Below are 17015 nucleotides of genomic sequence, written 5' to 3'. Positions count from 1 at the left end.
CTCGCTGCCCACCTTGGTGTGCTCTGAGGTGCGCACCCGGGAGCGCTACGAAGTGTGCTCCAAGGTGCGGCGTGCACGTTGTCGGAGCCCGGTTTGCCCCGGGTGCGCACCTCGCCTGCACCTTGGCCGGGGTGGGCACCCTGGCTGGGTTTGCCCAGGGTGCGCTCCGAAGCGGGGTTACTGGAGCGCCCCCTCTTTTTTTGTCAGAGCGTTTGGTGGGGTTTCTCGCATTGGCTCTTCCCAGGCCCGGTTGTTGGGTGCGCTCCCACCCTGGCGCGCGCGAAGTTGGAAGTTGGGTTAATTGCCCGGGCGCGCACCTTCGCCAGGGTGGGCACCTTGGTGCGCACACCTTGGCTGGGCTGCGCACCAGGGCGGGCTCAAGATGGCACCAGCATTCCCTTTTTCTCACTATCTTTCAAAACGGAAATTTTAAAATCTCGTTTTCTTTTGCCTTTTATGGAAATTAGTGAAGGCATCGCATCAAAGGTGCGCACCTCGCTGCCCACCTTGGTGTGCTCCGAGGTGCCCACCACGGTGCGCTCCGAGGTGCCCACCACGGTGCGCAACGCCGGTGCGAACCCGGGAGCGCCCCGATGTGTGCTCCAAGGTGCGGCGTGCACGAAGCCGGACCCCGGTTTGCCCCGGGTGCGCACCTCGCGTGCACCTTGGTGCGCACACCTTGGCTGGGTTGCGCGGCCTGGTGGGCACCATGGTGCGCACCAAGGAGCGCTCCAAAGTGTGCTCCAAGGTGCGGCGTGCACGAAGTCCTAGCCCGGTTTGCCCCGGGTGCGCACCTTCGCCGCGGTGGGCACCATGGCGTGCACGAAGTCGGAGCCCGGTTTGCCCCGGGTGCGCACCTCGCGTGCACCTTCGCCGGGGTGGGCACCTCGGCTGGGTTGCGCGCCCTGGTGCGCACCAAGGAGCGCTCCGAAGTGTGCTCCAAGGTGCGGCGTGCACGAAGTCGGAGCCCGGTTTGCCCCGGGTGCGCACCTTCGCCGCGGTGGGCACCCTGGTGCGCACCATGGCGTGCACGAAGTCGGAGCCCGGTTTGCCCCGGGTGCGCACCTCGCGTGCACCTTCGGCGGGGTTGCGCGCCCTGGTGCGCACCAAGGAGCGCTCCGAAGTGTGCTCCAAGGTGCGGCGTGCACGAAGTCGGAGCCCGGTTTGCCCCGGGTGCGCACCTCGCGTGCACCTTCGGCGGGGTTGCGCGCCCTGGTGGGCACCATGGTGCGCACCAAGGAGCGCTCCGAAGTGTGCTCCAAGGTGCGGCGTGCACGAAGTCGGAGCCCGGTTTGCCCCGGGTGCGCACCTCGCGTGCACCTTCGCCGCGGTGGGCACCATGGCGTGCACGAAGTCGGAGCCCGGTTTGCCCCGGGTGCGCACCTCGCGTGCACCTTCGCCGGGGTGGGCACCTCGGCTGGGTTGCGCGCCCTGGTGCGCACCAAGGAGCGCTCCGAAGTGTGCTCCAAGGTGCGGCGTGCACGAAGTCGGAGCCCGGTTTGCCCCGGGTGCGCACCTCGCGTGCACCTTCGCCGCGGTGGGCACCATGGCGTGCACGAAGTCGGAGCCCGGTTTGCCTCGGGTGCGCACCCCGCGTGCACCTTCGCCGGGGTGGGCACCTCGGCTGGGTTGCGCGCCCTGGTGCGCACCAAGGAGCGCTCCGAAGTGTGCTCCAAGGTGCGGCGTGCACGAAGTCGGAGCCCGGTTTGCCCCGGGTGCGCACCTCGCGTGCACCTTCGCCGCGGTGGGCACCTTGGCTGGGTTGGGCACCATTGAGCGCTCCGAAGTGTGCTCCAAGGTGCGCACCATGGCCCTCCAAGGTGCGCAGCATGGCGTGCACGAAGTCGGAGCCCGGTTTGCCCCGGGTGCGCACCTCGCGTGCACCTTCGCCAGGGTGGGCACCTCGGTGCGCACACCTTCTCAATGTTTTCTTGCCTTTTCTGGAAATTGGTGAAGGCAGCGCATCAAAGGTGCGCACCTCGGTGTGCTCCGAGGTGCGAACCCGAGAGCGCTCCGAGGTGCCCACGAAGTCGAAAGTCGGGTTAATTGCATTGTTTTCCCCGGGTGCGCTCCGAGGTGCGCAACATCGGTGCGCACCAAGGAGGGCTCCGAAGTGTGCTCCAAGGTGCGCACGATTCGGAGCTCGGTTTGCCCGGGGTGCGCACACCTTGGCTGGGTTGCGCACCCTTTGTGCGCTCCAAGGTGCGCACGAAGTCGGAGCTCGGTTTGCCCCGGGTGCGCACCTTCGCCAGGGTGCGCACCTTGATGCGCACGCCTTGGCTGGGCTGCGCACCTTGGTGGGCGCCATGGTGCGCACCTTTCGTGCGCTCCAAGGTGCGCACGAAGTCGGAGCTCGGTTTGCCCCGGGTGCGCACCTTGGTGGGCGCCATGGTGCACTCCGAGGTGCCCAAGATTGGTGCGCAACAAGGAGCGCTCCGAAGTGCGCTCCAAGGTGCGCAGGTGCGCGCGAAGTCGAAAGTTGGGTTAATTGTCCGGTTTGCCTCGGGTGCGCACCTTGCGTGCACCTTCGCCAGGGTGGGCGCCTTGGTGCGCACACCTTGGCTGGGCTGCGCACCCGGGCGCGCACACCTTGGCACCCGCGTTTCCTTCATTTTAAATTTTTTTTTTTTACAATCTCTCAAGTGGGAAATTCTATAATCTCAACTTTTTTTGCCTTTTCAGGAAACTTTTGAATGGAGCGCATCATTGGTGCGCTCCGAAGTGTGCTCCAAGGTGCGCACCTCTGGTGTGCTCCAAAGCTCTCTCCAGCTGCGTGCACCTGCCCCGGCCGCGCACCCGGCCCCGCCCAGCTTCGCTCACCTGTCCCGGGCGTCTGGTGCGGAACCTTAGAGTAAGAAACATCACCGTGCACCTTGGCCAACGTGCGCGACTCGACCGAGCGCGCACTGGCCGAGGTGCACACCGATTTCACCTGGGTGCGCGCGCAGCACCTCGGGCGCACCGGGGTGCGCGCACAACGCCCGGGTTGCACCGTGGCCTGTGTGCTCGGGGCGCCTCGGGTGCGCGCTCGGTGTCGCCCCCGCGCGCGCGGTAGTGCGGGCAGCGCACCCCGGCCCGGCCCGGCCCCGACGAGAACGCAAACGGGCAAAAGGTTTATTCAAATAGCATTGCGACGCCCGGCGAAAAACTAAGAAAGGGTGCAACACCGGGACTTCCCGGGAGGTCACCCATCCTAGTACTACTCCGGCCCAAGCGCGCTTAACTGCGGAGTTCTGATGGGATCCGGTGCACTAACGCTGGTATGATCGCACCCGTTATGAGCTTGTCGCAGTGTGTACTTAGCAAACCGCGACCCACGTGCGAATCCACCCCGGCCACCCACCCCCGTCGAGGTGCACACCCTCCCTCGCGAAGTGCGCCCCGTTCGCCAAGTGTGAGCCCTGCCCGGGTGCACGCACCTTGCTAGGGCGTCGGGTGTGCACCCGGCCCGGCCTACGTGCGTGCACCTGGACGGGGCGTCGTGTGCGTGCAGTGTCCCGTCTGCAACGCGGTGCCCACACACCACCTCGGGCGCAACGACCTGCGCTCACATGTGGGCCGAGTGCACCTTGGTGCATGTTCGGGGCGCCTCGGGTGCACGCTCGATCTTGCCCCGGTGCACCAAGGCGCTCGGTTTGCCCCGGGTGCGCACTTGGTGCAAGGTGGGCACCCAAAATAGGGATCAAGCACCAAAACACAAGTTTCGGGATGCAAAATGGGACCCAAGGACCACAAATGCGTTCCAAGACCCATGATGGGTCCACGAGAACAAAAATGTGTTCCGAGACTTAATAAACAAATATTGGGTTTTAGGAGAAGAAACATGCTCTGATGCCCAAAACGAGAATCGACCCCGAAAAGGCCACAGGCCAAAAGTGGGATGCGAGACAAAAAAAAATGGGACCCGAGGACCAAAATTGGGTTCCCAGGTCGAAGACAGGGCAACCGGACAAGAAACGACCTCTAAGGCTCGAAATGAGTCCCGACGACTAAAACTTGACAAGAAGCACCCATCAGGCACCCAACTCGACACCCATGGGATGCCGACCCACCCGGGCTTCCACCTAGCACACCTTGGCACCCACCCACCCTCGCACCCAACCTCGCACCCAACTTAGCACCTTTGAACCCACATTGGCACTCACCCTGACCCTGGCACCTTGGAACCCACATTGGCACTCACCTTGACCCTGGCACCCACCTTTGCACTCACCTTGGGACCCACCCTGGCTCCCACCTCGGCACCCACCCAGACACCCACCTTGGTTCCTTGGCACCCACCTTGGATCCTTGGCACCCACCCCGACACCCACCTTGGCACGCAACTTGGCTACTTGCCACCCACCTTGGCTCCTTGACGCCCACCCCGACAACCACCCCGTGACCTACCCTGGCTAGGGTTGGTGCACACCCACCCTGGTGCCCACCTTGGCACCCACCCCATGACCCACCTTGGCACGCACCTTAGTACCCACCCTGTTACCCACCCTAGGACCCACCCCGTGACCCACCTTGGCCAGGGTGGGTGCACCCACCCTGGTGCCCACCTTGGCACCCACCCATCCTAGCACCCAGCCTGTGACCGGGCTTGGAACCCAACCTTGCACCCGTCTTGGCCAGTGTGGGTGCGCACCCATCCTGGCACCCACGTTGTGACACACCCTTTAACCCACGCACCCTAGCAGCCACGTTGGCACCCACCTTGGAACACAACCTAGCAACTTGGCACCCACCCCGTGACCCACCTTGGCATCCACCATAGCAGTCGCCCACTTGGCACCCACCTTGGAACCCAAGTTGGCACCCACCTCGGCACCCACCTTGACACTTGTGGACCCACCTTGCCACTCACCCTAGCATCGACCCATCCTAGCACCCACCCTGGCACCTTTGCACCCTAGCACTCACCCATCCTAGCACCTAACCTGTGACCCACCTTGACACTCACCCTCGCACCCACCTTGGAACCCAACCTAGCACCCACCCACCCTGACACCAACCCTAGCACCTACCCACCCTTGCACCCACCCTGTGACCCATCTTGGCACCCACCCATCCTACCACTCAACCTATCACCCACCTTCTCACCCACCTTGGCATCCACCTTAGCACCCACCCACACTGGCACCTTGGCACCCACCTCGGGCAAGGTGGGTGCACACCCACCCTGACACCCAATTTAGAACCAACCGAGCATGTTACCCACCTTGGCACCCACATTGCAGCCCACCCTAGTACCCACCCTATGACCCACATTGGCATCCACACCCTAGCACCCAGGCACCTCGACACCCGCCTTGACACGCACCCTAGCACTAAACCTGTGACCCACCTTGGAACTCACCCTAGAACCCACCCACCCTGTGAACCACCTTGGCATCCACCTTAGCACCCACCCACCTTGGCACCCACTCTAGCACTCACCCATCCTAACACCCAACTTGTTACCCACCTTGGCACCCGCCCTCGCGTCCACCTTGAAACCCACCCTAGCACCCACCCACGCAGGAGCCCACCTTGGCACCCAACCTAACACCCACGCATCCTGGCACCCAACTTGTGACCCACCTTGGAACCCACCCTAGTACCCACCTTTGAACCCACTATATCACCAACCCACCTTGGCACCCACCCTATGACCCTCTTTGGAATCCACCCTAGCACGCACCCACCCTGGCACCCACCATGGAGCGCACCCTAGCACCCACCCACCTCGGCACGCACCTCAACACCCACCTTGGTGTGCGCACTGCGCCAACCTCTCAAAGACCCTATGTGGTGCGCTCCAAAGTGTACACCTTTGGTGCGCTCCAAGGTGCGCACCTTTGGTGCACACCGAGGTGCACACCAAAGTGTGCACCGAGGTGAGCACCAAAGTGCACTCCAAGGTGCACACCAAGGCGTGCACCTTTGGTGCGGTCAATGCAAACGAATTCGGAAGTTGGGGTCGATGTCCTAATCGCTGCTGCAGACTACACGTATGAGAATCGGACAAATAGCTTTATATAGGGGAGGTGTTGCGTTTGATGGGTCGACTCCCCTGGTTGTGTGCACTGCACCAACTTCAAAGACCCTGTCTTGTTTAAGAAGTCAAAAGTTGAGGTGGATGTCCTAATCATTGCTGCAGTCTACGCATGTATGAGAATCAGACAAATAGCTTATATAGGGGAGGTGTTGCATTCGGTGGGTTGACTCCCCTGGTTGTGCGCACTGCGCCAACCTCAAAGACCCCGCATAGCAGAAGAAGTCGGAAGTCGGATTTTGGTGAGCACCAAGGCGTGCACCTTTGGTGCGGTCAACGCAGACGAATTCAGAAGTTGGGGTGGATGTCCTAATCGTTGTTGCAGGCTACACATGTATGAGAATCAGACAAATAGCTTATATAGGGGAGGTGTTGGGTTTGATGGGTCAACTCCCTTGGTTGTGCGCATTACGCCAACCTCAAAGACCTTGTTTTCGTTAAGAAGTCAAAAGTTGGGGTCAATGTCCTAATGGCTCCTGTAGGCTACACATGTATGAGAATCGGACAAATAGCTTATATAGGGGAGGTGTTGGGTTTGATGGGTCGACTCCCCTGGTTGTGCGCATTACGTCAACCTCAAAGACCTTGTTTTCGTTAAGAAGTCAAAAGTTGGGGTCGATGTCCTAATTGCTCCTGTAGACTACACATGTATGAGAATCAGACAAATAGCTTATATAGGGGAGGTGTTGGGTTTGATGGGTTGACTCCCCTAGTTGTTCGCATTACACCAACCTCAAAGACCTTGTTTTCGTTTAGAAGCCGAAAGTTGGGGTCGATGTCCTAATTGCTCCTGCAGGCTACGCATGTATGAGAATCAGACAAATAGCTTATATAGGGGAGGTGTTGGGTTTGATGGGTCGACTCCCCTGGTTGTGCGCATTGCGCCAACCTCAAAGACCCTGCATTGCGGATGAAGTCGAAAGTCAGAGTTTGGTGTGCTACAAGGTGTGGTCGAAGGTGCTCACCTAGGTGTGCACCTTTGGAGCGCAGGAAAAGTGCCCTCCAAAAGTGCGCACCTTTGGAGTGCACAAAAGTGCCCTCCAAAAGTGCGCACCTTTGGAGCGCACAAAAGTGCCCTCCAAAAAGTGCCCTCCAAAAGTGCGCACCTTTGGAGCGCACAAAAGTGCCCTCCAAAAAGTGCCCTCCAAAAGTGCGCACCTTTGGAGTGCAGAAAAGTGCCCTCCAAAAAGTGCCCTCCAAAAGTGTGCACCTTTGGAGTGCACAAAAGTGCCCTCCAAAAGTGCGCACCTTTGGAGCGCAGAAAAGTGCCCTCCAAAAAGTGCCCTCCAAAAGTGCGCACCTTTGGAGCGCAGAAAAGTGCCCTCCAAAAAGTGCCCTCCAAAAGTGCGCACCTTTGGAGCGCAGAAAAGTGCCCTCCAAAAAGTGCCCTCCAAAAGTGCGCACCTTTGGAGCGCAGAAAAGTGCCCTCCAAAAAGTGCCCTCCAAAAGTGCGCACCTTTGGAGCGCACAAAAGTGCCCTCCAAAAAGTGCCCTCCAAAAGTGCGCACCTTTGGAGCGCACAAAAGTGCCCTCCAAAAGTGCGCACCTTTGGAGCGCACAAAAGTGCCCTCCAAAAGTGCGCACTTTTGGTGCGCACCAAGGCGCTGGTTCGGTCGTTGCAGGCGAGTTCGGAAGTTGGGGTCGATGTCCTGAGCGGAGGTGCAAACTACACAGGTGTCGGAATCGGACAAATAGCTTATATAGGGGAGGTGTATGCTTCGATGGGTCGACTCCCCAGGTTGAGCGCACCGCGCCAACCTCAAAGACCCTACGGTATGGATGAAGTCGGAAGTTGGGTCCGATGACCGATTCGATTAGTAGGTATGCTCATGAGGTCGGAATTTGGGTCCGATGACCTGCCATGTGCAGGAAGGCGAATGTTGGCACTGTGCATTGCAAGGTGCACACCAAGGTGCTGGTGCGGTCTTTTTAGTCGAGTTCGGAAGTTGGGGTCGATGTCCTGATCGGAGGTGCAAGCTACACAGGTGTGGGAATCGGACAAATAGCTTATATAGGGGAGGTGTATGCTTCGTTGGGTCGACTCCCCGGGTTGAGCGCACCGCGCCAACCTCAAAGACCCTACGGTATGGATGAAGTCGGAAGTTGGGTCCGATGACCGATTCGATATGTAGGCATACTCGCGAGGTCGGAATTTGGGTCCGATGACCTGCCATGTGCAGGAAGGCGAATGTTGGCACTGTGCGTTGCAAGGTGCGCACCAAGGCGCTGGTTCGGTCGTTGCAGGCGAGTTCGGAAGTTGGGGTCGATGTCCTGATCGGAGGTGCAAACTACACAGGTGTGGGAATCGGACAAATAGCTTATATAGGGGAGGTGTATGCTTCGTTGGGTCGACTCCCCGGGTTGAGCGCACCGCGCCAACCTCAAAGACCCTACGGTATGGATGAAGTCGGAAGTTGTGTCCGATGACCGATTCGATATGTAGGCATACTCGCGAGGTCGGAATTTGGGTCCGATGACCTGCCATGTGCAGGAAGGCGAATGTTGGGACTGTGCGTCGCAAGGTGCGCACCAAGGCGCTGGTGCCGTCGTTGCAGTCGAGTTCGGAAGTTGGGGTCGATGTCCTGGTCAGAGGTGCAAACTACACAGGTGTGGGAATCGGACAAATAGCTTATATAGGGGAGGTGTATGCTTCGATGGGTCGACTCCCCGGGTTGAGCGCACCGCGCCAACCTCAAAGACCCTACAGTATGGATGAAGTCGGAAGTTGGGTCCGATGACCGATTCGATACGTAGGCATATTGGCGAGGTCTGAATTTGTGTCCGATGACCTGCCATGCGCAGGAAGGCGGAATTTGGGTCCGATGACCGAGTTGATGGCGTGCCATGCGCAGAAAGGCGGAATTTGGGTCCGATGACCGAGTTGATGTTGATGGCCCGCCATGCACAGGAAGGCGGAATTTGGGTCCGATGACCGATTTGAAGGCGTGCCATGCGCAGAAAGGCGGAGTTTGGGTCCGATGACCGAGTTGATATTGATGGCCCGCCATGCGCAGGAAGGCGGAATTTGGGTCCGATGACCTGACATACGCATGGAGTCCGACTCGGGGGCCGATGTTCGATTCGATGACTTGCATTGTGGGTAAAGTCGGAAGTTGTGGTCTTTGACCCGATTCGATGACCAGACTTCGGCTGCTTGAGAATCGGACAAATAACTTATATAGGGGAGGTAGTGTTCTCGAGCATCCTCCCCCCGTGCCCGTTTATGTCGATTGATGCTGGTGCTCGACTGGTTGGAGCGCTCGGATGCAAAAATCTTGCACCAGGATTTATCGATTGTGATGGACACGGCAAGTCTCCTGATTGCTATGCAGGAGCTCATCGTGAATCTCTATGCGGCCTTGGTATGGACTCGACCTGCGGAATGGTTCGGCAATGGTAGTCGCTCCAACACGTCCTTGCAATGGCCACAGAGGTGATTCGACTAGAGCTCCAGTCTAGCTTTTGGGTTGCTTGGCGGACTGGTATAGCCGCGATCGAGTTCCGGCCATGAACGTTTTAGATAGCTCTTGGGCTTTCTGGGACGGAAGTCGGAAGTTTGGGCTGTTGTCCGATTTGATGACCATTCTTCGGATGTGTGAGAATCGGACAAATAACTTATATAGGGGACTGTGTTGTCTCACGCAGCCCCCTCCGTGCCCCTCTATCTCGACCGATGTTGGTGCTTGAAAGGGTTGGGATCGCTCGGATTTATAAACGTGCACCACCATTTGTCGAGTGTGAGGGACGCGGCAGGTCTCCTAAATGCTATACGGGCGCTCTCTGAGAATCTCTATCCGGCCTCGACACAGACTAGTCTTGCTGAATGGTTTGGCACTGGTAGTCGATCCAACACGTCGTTGTTGTGGCCGCCTAGGCGATTCGATTCGAGCCCCCGTCTAGCTTTTGGGTTGCTTGGCGGATTTTGCCCTATCCGCAAGTGAGCTCGGTCCCTAAACGTTCGAGAAACCCGATTGCTATGCGCCGACTCTCTTTCTTGCGAGCCTCCATCTAGCTTTTGGGTCTCTACGGAACGGAAGTCGGAATCTGGGACCGTTGTTTGATTCGACGAGGCAGACTACGGTTGTGCGAGAATCGGACAAATAACTTATATAGGGGAGGTGTTGACTGGAGCATTCTCCCCCGTGCCCCTCTAACTCGACCAATGCTGGCGCTCGAACGGTGGTAGCGCTCGGATTTTCGTTGAGCGCCAGCATTGGTCGATTTAGAGGGGCATGCGAGATTCCCGAATGCTATGCGAGGGCTCTAACGGAAATGTCTATTGGTTTCGGTATGGATGCAATTGCGAGTGGTTCGGCAAAGGTAGTCGTTCCGATGCGTCCATGTCGTGGCCAAATCGATAATTCGATTTGAGCCCTCGTATAGCATTTGGGTCTCTCGATGTGATTCCGCATTCCAGTCCCTTTGGGCACTGCTTGAGCCGCATCCCAGGGGGTTCCCTTCCCAATAATCTGCCTCGCAACCCGATTGCTATGCGGTGAGGCTCCTCGGCCGCCTCGGAACTATCTGTGTATCAGACGCATCGCGGGATAAGGGGTTGGCAACGGTAGTCGCCCCAAGCGCGTCCGATGCTTGGACCATTCCGAGGCGGCCCTGAAGCCTCTTCCGTCTAGCCGTTGGGTCCTTCTCGCCGCATCCCTTGCCTCGCACCCCGATTGCTATGCGGTGAGGCTCCTCGGCCGCCTTGGAACTATCTGTGTATCAGACGCATCGCGGGATAAGGGGTTGTCACTGGTAGTCGCCCCAAGCGCGTCCGATGCTTGGACCATTCCGAGGCGGCCCTGAAGCCTCTTCCGTCTAGCCGTTGGGTCCTTCTCGCCGCATCCCTCGACTCGCACCCCGATTGCTATGCGGTGAGGCTCCTCGGCCGCCTTGGAACTATCTGTGTATCGGACGCGTCGCGGGATAAGGGGTTGTCACTGGTAGTCGCCCCAAGCGCGTCCGATGCTTGGACCATTCCGAGGCGGCCCTGAAGCCTCTTCCGTCTAGCCGTTGGGTCCTTCTCGCCGCATCCCTCGCCTCGCACCCCGATTGCTATGCGGTGAGGCTCCTCGGCCGCCTTGGAACTATCTGTGTATCGGACGCGTCGCGGGATAAGGGGTTGTCACTGGTAGTCGCCCCAAGCGCGTGCGATGCATGGACCATTCCCAGGCGGCCCTGAAGCCTCTTCCGTCTAGCCGTTGGGTCCTTCTCGCCGCATCCCTCGCCTCGCACCCCGATTGCTATGCGGTGAGGCTCCTCGGCCGCCTTGGAACTATCTGTGTATTGGACGCGTCGCGGGATAAGGGGTTGTCACTGGTAGTCGCCCCAAGCGCGTCCGATGCTTGGACCATTCCGAGGCGGCCCTGAAGCCTCTTCCGTCTAGCCGTTGGGTCCTTCTCGCCGCATCCCTCGCCTCGCACCCCGATTGCTATGCGGTGAGGCTCCTCGGCCGCCTTGGAACTATCTGTGTATCGGACGCGTCGCGGGATAAGGGGTTGTCACTGGTAGTCGCCCCAAGCGCGTCCGATGCTTGGACCATTCCGAGGCGGCCCTGAAGCCTCTTCCGTCTAGCCGTTGGGTCCTTCTCGCCGCATCCCTCGCCTCGCACCCCGATTGCTATGCGGTGAGGCTCCTCGGCCGCCTTGGAACTATCTGTGTATCGGACGCGTCGCGGGATAAGGGGTTGTCACTGGTAGTCGCCCCAAGCGCGTCCGATGCTTGGACCATTCCGAGGCGGCCCTGAAGCCTCTTCCGTCTAGCCGTTGGGTCCTTCTCGCCGCATCCCTCGCCTCGCACCCCGATTGCTATGCGGTGAGGCTCCTCGGCCGCCTTGGAACTATCTGTGTATCGGACGCATCGCGGGATAAGGGGTTGTCACTGGTAGTCGCCCCAAGCGCGTCCGATGCTTGGACCATTCCGAGGCGGCCCTGAAGCCTCTTCCGTCTAGCCGTTGGGTCCTTCTCGCCGCATCCCTCGCCTCGCACCCCGATTGCTATGCGGTGAGGCTCCTCGGCCGCCTTGGAACTATCTGTGTATCGGACGCGTCGCGGGATAAGGGGTTGTCACTGGTAGTCGCCCCAAGCGCGTCCGATGCTTGGACCATTCCGAGGCGGCCCTGAAGCCTCTTCCGTCTAGCCGTTGGGTCCTTCTCGCCGCATCCCTCGCCTCGCACCCCGATTGCTATGCGGTGAGGCTCCTCGGCCGCCTTGGAACTATCTGTGTATCGGACGCGTCGCGGGATAAGGGGTTGTCACTGGTAGTCGCCCCAAGCGCGTCCGATGCTTGGACCATTCCGAGGCGGACCTGAAGCCTCTTCCGTCTAGCCGTTGGGTCCTTCTCGCCGCATCCCTCGCCTCGCACCCCGATTGCTATGCGGTGAGGCTCCTCGGCCGCCTTGGAACTATCTGTGTATCGGACGCGTCGCGGGATAAGGGGTTGTCACTGGTAGTCGCCCCAAGCGCGTCCGATGCTTGGACCATTCCGAGGCGGCCCTGAAGCCTCTTCCGTCTAGCCGTTGGGTCCTTCTTGCCGCATCCCTCGCCTCGCACCCCGATTGCTATGCGGTGAGGCTCCTCGGCCGCCTTGGAACTATCTGTGTATCGGACGCGTCGCGGGATAAGGGGTTGTCACTGGTAGTCGCCCCAAGCGCGTCCGATGCTTGGACCATTCCGAGGCGGCCCTGAAGCCTCTTCCGTCTAGCCGTTGGGTCCTTCTCGCCGCATCCCTCGCCTCGCACCCCGATTGCTATGCGGTGAGGCTCCTCGGCCGCCTTGGAACTATCTGTGTATCGGACGCATCGCGGGATAAGGGGTTGTCACTGGTAGTCGCCCCAAGCGCGTCCGATGCTTGGACCATTCCGAGGCGGCCCTGAAGCCTCTTCCGTCTAGCCGTTGGGTCCTTCTCGCCGCATCCCTCGCCTCGCACCCCGATTGCTATGCGGTGAGGCTCCTCGGCCGCCTTGGAACTATCTGTGTATCGGACGCGTCGCGGGATAAGGGGTTGTCACTGGTAGTCGCCCCAAGCGCGTCCGATGCTTGGACCATTCCGAGGCGGACCTGAAGCCTCTTCCGTCTAGCCGTTGGGTCCTTCTCGCCGCATCCCTCGCCTCGCACCCCGATTGCTATGCGGTGAGGCTCCTCGGCCGCCTTGGAACTATCTGTGTATCGGACGCGTCGCGGGATAAGGGGTTGTCACTGGTAGTCGCCCCAAGCGCGTCCGATGCTTGGACCATTCCGAGGCGGCCCTGAAGCCTCTTCCGTCTAGCCGTTGGGTCCTTCTCGCCGCATCCCTCGCCTCGCACCCCGATTGCTATGCGGTGAGGCTCCTCGGCCGCCTTGGAACTATCTGTGTATCGGACGCGTCGCGGGATAAGGGGTTGTCACTGGTAGTCGCCCCAAGCGCGTCCGATGCTTGGACCATTCCGAGGCGGACCTGAAGCCTCTTCCCTCTAGCCGTTGGGGCTTTCTCGCCGCATCCCTCGCCTCGCACCCCGATTGCTATTCGGTGAGGCTCCTCGGCCGCCTTGGAACTATCTGTGTATCGGACGCATCGCGGGATAAGGGGTTGGCAGTGGTAGTCGCCCCAAGCGCGTCCGATGCTTGGACCATTCCGAGGCGGCCCTGCAGCCTCTTCCGTCTAGCCGTTGGGGCCATCTCGCTGCATCCCCCACCTCGCACCACGATTGCTATGCGGTGAGGCTCCTTGGCCGCCTCGGAACTATCTGTGTATCGGACGCATCGCGGGATAAGGGGTTGTCACTGGTAGTCGCCCCAAGCGCGTCCGATGCTTGGACTATTCCGAGGCGGCCCTGCAGCCTCTTCCGTCTAGCCGTTGGGGCCATCTCGCCGCATCCCCCAGCTCCTCGGCCGCCTCGGAACTATCTGTGTATCGGACGCATCGCGGGATAAGGGGTTGGCAGTGGTAGTCGCCCCAAGCGCGTTCGATGCTTGGACTATTCCGAGGCGGCCCCGCAGCCTCTTCCGTCTACCCTTTGGGGCCATCTCGCCGCATCCCTCGCCTCGCACCCCGATTGCTATGCGGTGAGGCTCCTCGGCCGCCTGGGAACTATCTTCGTATCGGATGCATCGCGGGATAAGGGGTTGTCACTGGTAGTCGCCCCAAGCGCGTCCGATGCTTGGACTATTCCGAGGCGGCCCTGTGGCCTCTTCCGTCTAGCCGTTGGGGCCATCTCGCCGCATCCCTCACCTCGCACCCCCATTGCTATGCGGTGAGGCTCCTCGGCCGCCTTGGAACTGTCTTCGTATCGGAAGCATCGCGGGATAAGGGGTTGTCACTGGTAGTCGCCCCAAGCGCGTCCGATGCTTGGACTATTCCGAGGCGGCCCTGCAGCCTCTTCCGTCTAGCCGTTGGGGCCATCTCGCCGCATCCCCCACCTCGCACCCGGATTGCTATGCGGTGAGGCTCCTCGGCCGCCTTGGAACTATCTTCGTATCGGACGCATCGCGGGATAAGGGGTTGTCACTGGTAGTCGCCCCAAGCGCGTCCGATGCTTGGACTATTCCGACGCGGCCCTGTGGCCTCTTCCGTCTAGCCGTTGGGGCCATCTTGCCGCATCCCCCACCTCGCACCCCGATTGCTATGCGGTGAGGCTCCTCGGCCGCCTTGGAACCATCTTCGTATCGGACGCATCGCGGGATGAGGGGTTGTCACTGGTAGTCGCCCCAAGCGCGTCCGATGCTTGGACCATTCCGAGGCGGCCCTGAAGCCTCTTCCGTCTAGCCGTTGGGGCCTTCCCGCCCCATCCCTCGCCTCGCACCCCCGATTGCTATGCGGTGAGGCTCCTCGGCCGCCTTGGAACCATCTGTGTATCGGACGCATCGCGGGATAAGGGGTTGGCACTGGTAGTCGCCCCAAGCGCGTCCGATGCTTGGAGCATTCCGAGGTGGCCCTGAAGCCTCTTCCGTCTAGCCGTTGGGGCCTTCCCGCCCCATCCCTCGCCTCGCACCCCGATTGATATGCGGTGAGGCTCCTCGGCCGCCTTGGAACTATCTGTGTATCGGACGCATCGCGGGATAAGGGGTTGGCACTGGTAGTCGTCCCAATCGCGTCCGATGCTTGGACCATTCCGAGGCGGCCCTGCAGCCTCTTCCGTTTAGCCGTCGGGGCCTTCCCGCCGCATCCCTCGCCTCGCATCCCGATTCCTATGCGGTGAGTCTTCTCGGCCGCCGCGGAACTATACCTGTTATTGCTACTGCATCCTTCGGCTGGTAACCTCCTCTGCCGCCTTGGAACGTTCTCTTTGTCGGACGCGTCGCGGGATAAGGGGTTGGCACTGGTAGTCGCCCCAAGCGCGCCCGATGCATAGACCGCTCCGAGTTGACCTTGCTTTCAGCCTCTCACATGCATAGACCTCTCTGAGTCGACCCTGCAGCCTCTCACGTTTAGCCTTTGGAATCTCGCCTCACAACATGATTGCTATCCTTGATGCATCCCTTGCCTCGAGCCCTGATTGCTTTCTTGGCTGCATCCCTCCTCTCCTCACAGCCCGGTTGTCATCACTGCTTCATCCGTCGCTTCATGCATTCTGGCTGCTGGGCCCTTCCCACCGCACACCTCGATTGCTATCTCTTCTGCATCACACACCCCGATTGCTATCTCTGCTACATCCCTCGGCTCTCACTTCTGCATCCTTCGCCTCCCACCTCGATTGCTATCAATGCTGCATCCGTAACCTCACACCCCGATTGCTATGCGGGGAGGCTCCTTGGCCGCCTTGGAAATTTCTGTGTGTCGGACGCACCGCGGGATAAGGGGTTGGCACTGGTAGTCGCCCCAAGTGCGCCCGATTCTTAGACCGCTTCGAGGTGACCTCGTAGCCTCTTTCGTCCAGGCTTCCTGCCTTCAACGCCCTTTTTACACCTCGATTGCTATGCGCGGGCTCGTTGGCGTCTATCACCTCTCTGCGAAGAGTGGCACGATGATTGTTGGGGTAAATCGTAGCAGTCCGATCTCTGGCCTTGGGCCATTGTGAGGGCTGATCGATTTCCTGTGCGCATCTCGTGTTCGCCCAGTAACAGACTCGACGACTTGTAATCGGTCTTGTTCCCGATTGTTCCTGGAGGTAGTCTTCGGAACTCTTGGATTTGACCTGTCACTCGAACTGTCCTCTTCCGAGGATGCTTGTGTGTGTGTGCTTGTGCCATTTCCTTGGCGGTATTAACGAGATATTAAAGAGCGGAGTGAGCGCCTCGCCCAGCTATGTTTGGGGCTCTCACTCCCTTACCCGGTGTGCGACCGCTTTGCACGTAGGTTGCGGAGCATCGCGACTCTTTCGATGTTTGGCGGTTGTCTTCCGGTGATGCGTTGGTCCCGAAGTGCACGTTACTAGCATTTCTGCCATTGTTCTCGATCTTTGGCACGTTCCTTCGTTGCAATTGGATATATATCTCCGTTTATACGCGCAGGCTTCTCCCGCCTATTCAGCGCTGTCCCACTCTCAGCACTCTCGTGGTCTCCTTGGCTTCTCTCTCCCGTGAGCGAGCTCTCTTCTCGAGTCTTTTCCATGTCCCATGGAGGTTGCCTTGCGAAATTCGGGCACACAAACGTGACCGGATAAGAGCGGAATTGCCTATGAGGAGAAGCTCACCTTAGGGAGCAGCAATGCCGAGTGTTTCGACAGAGGGTAGAGGGGGCGTTGTTTGGGCGGTTGCACAAAAGAGTGCTACGGTTGCACTGAAGGTTGCTTCTTCGTCTCCGACGAACTCTTCGAGGCAAAAAAGCTTGTATACGGGGTCGAGGTGGGACTGTTCGTGCGAGTTGCGCCACCAAAAGTGCGTAGGGGGCATATACCTGGGAAATGGATGTCTCTGAGTGGCCTTACTCGGTCGCGTGCACGGTGCATTCTCTAACGGCAGGACTGTCGCGAGCATGTGCGGTTCGGATGTTTTCGGGTAAAGGGTTCCGTACGGGATGTTCTTCCCAGGCTCCTGTGAACCGAGACTCTGCATCGTCGTGCTCCGGCTCCCGTGGGTGC

The 17015-nt window shown here is 59.9% G+C and overlaps 1 non-coding gene across 1 annotated transcript; it reads right to left on the bottom strand.

Moving 5' to 3' along the window:
- Window positions 1-3155: 3155 nt before the first annotated feature.
- Window positions 3156-3274, bottom strand: LOC131865335 (5S ribosomal RNA). The gene has a single exon (XR_009364063.1). It is a non-coding gene; the product is annotated as a 5S ribosomal RNA (ribosomal RNA).
- Between the last annotated feature and the right edge of the window lie 13741 nt (window positions 3275-17015).

Source organism: Cryptomeria japonica, unplaced genomic scaffold (genome assembly GCF_030272615.1).
Source record: "Cryptomeria japonica unplaced genomic scaffold, Sugi_1.0 HiC_scaffold_108, whole genome shotgun sequence".
NCBI lineage: Eukaryota > Viridiplantae > Streptophyta > Pinopsida > Cupressales > Cupressaceae > Cryptomeria > Cryptomeria japonica.
Note: the sequence above shows the minus strand (reverse complement) of the source record. Positions and strands in the feature narration are given on the sequence as shown.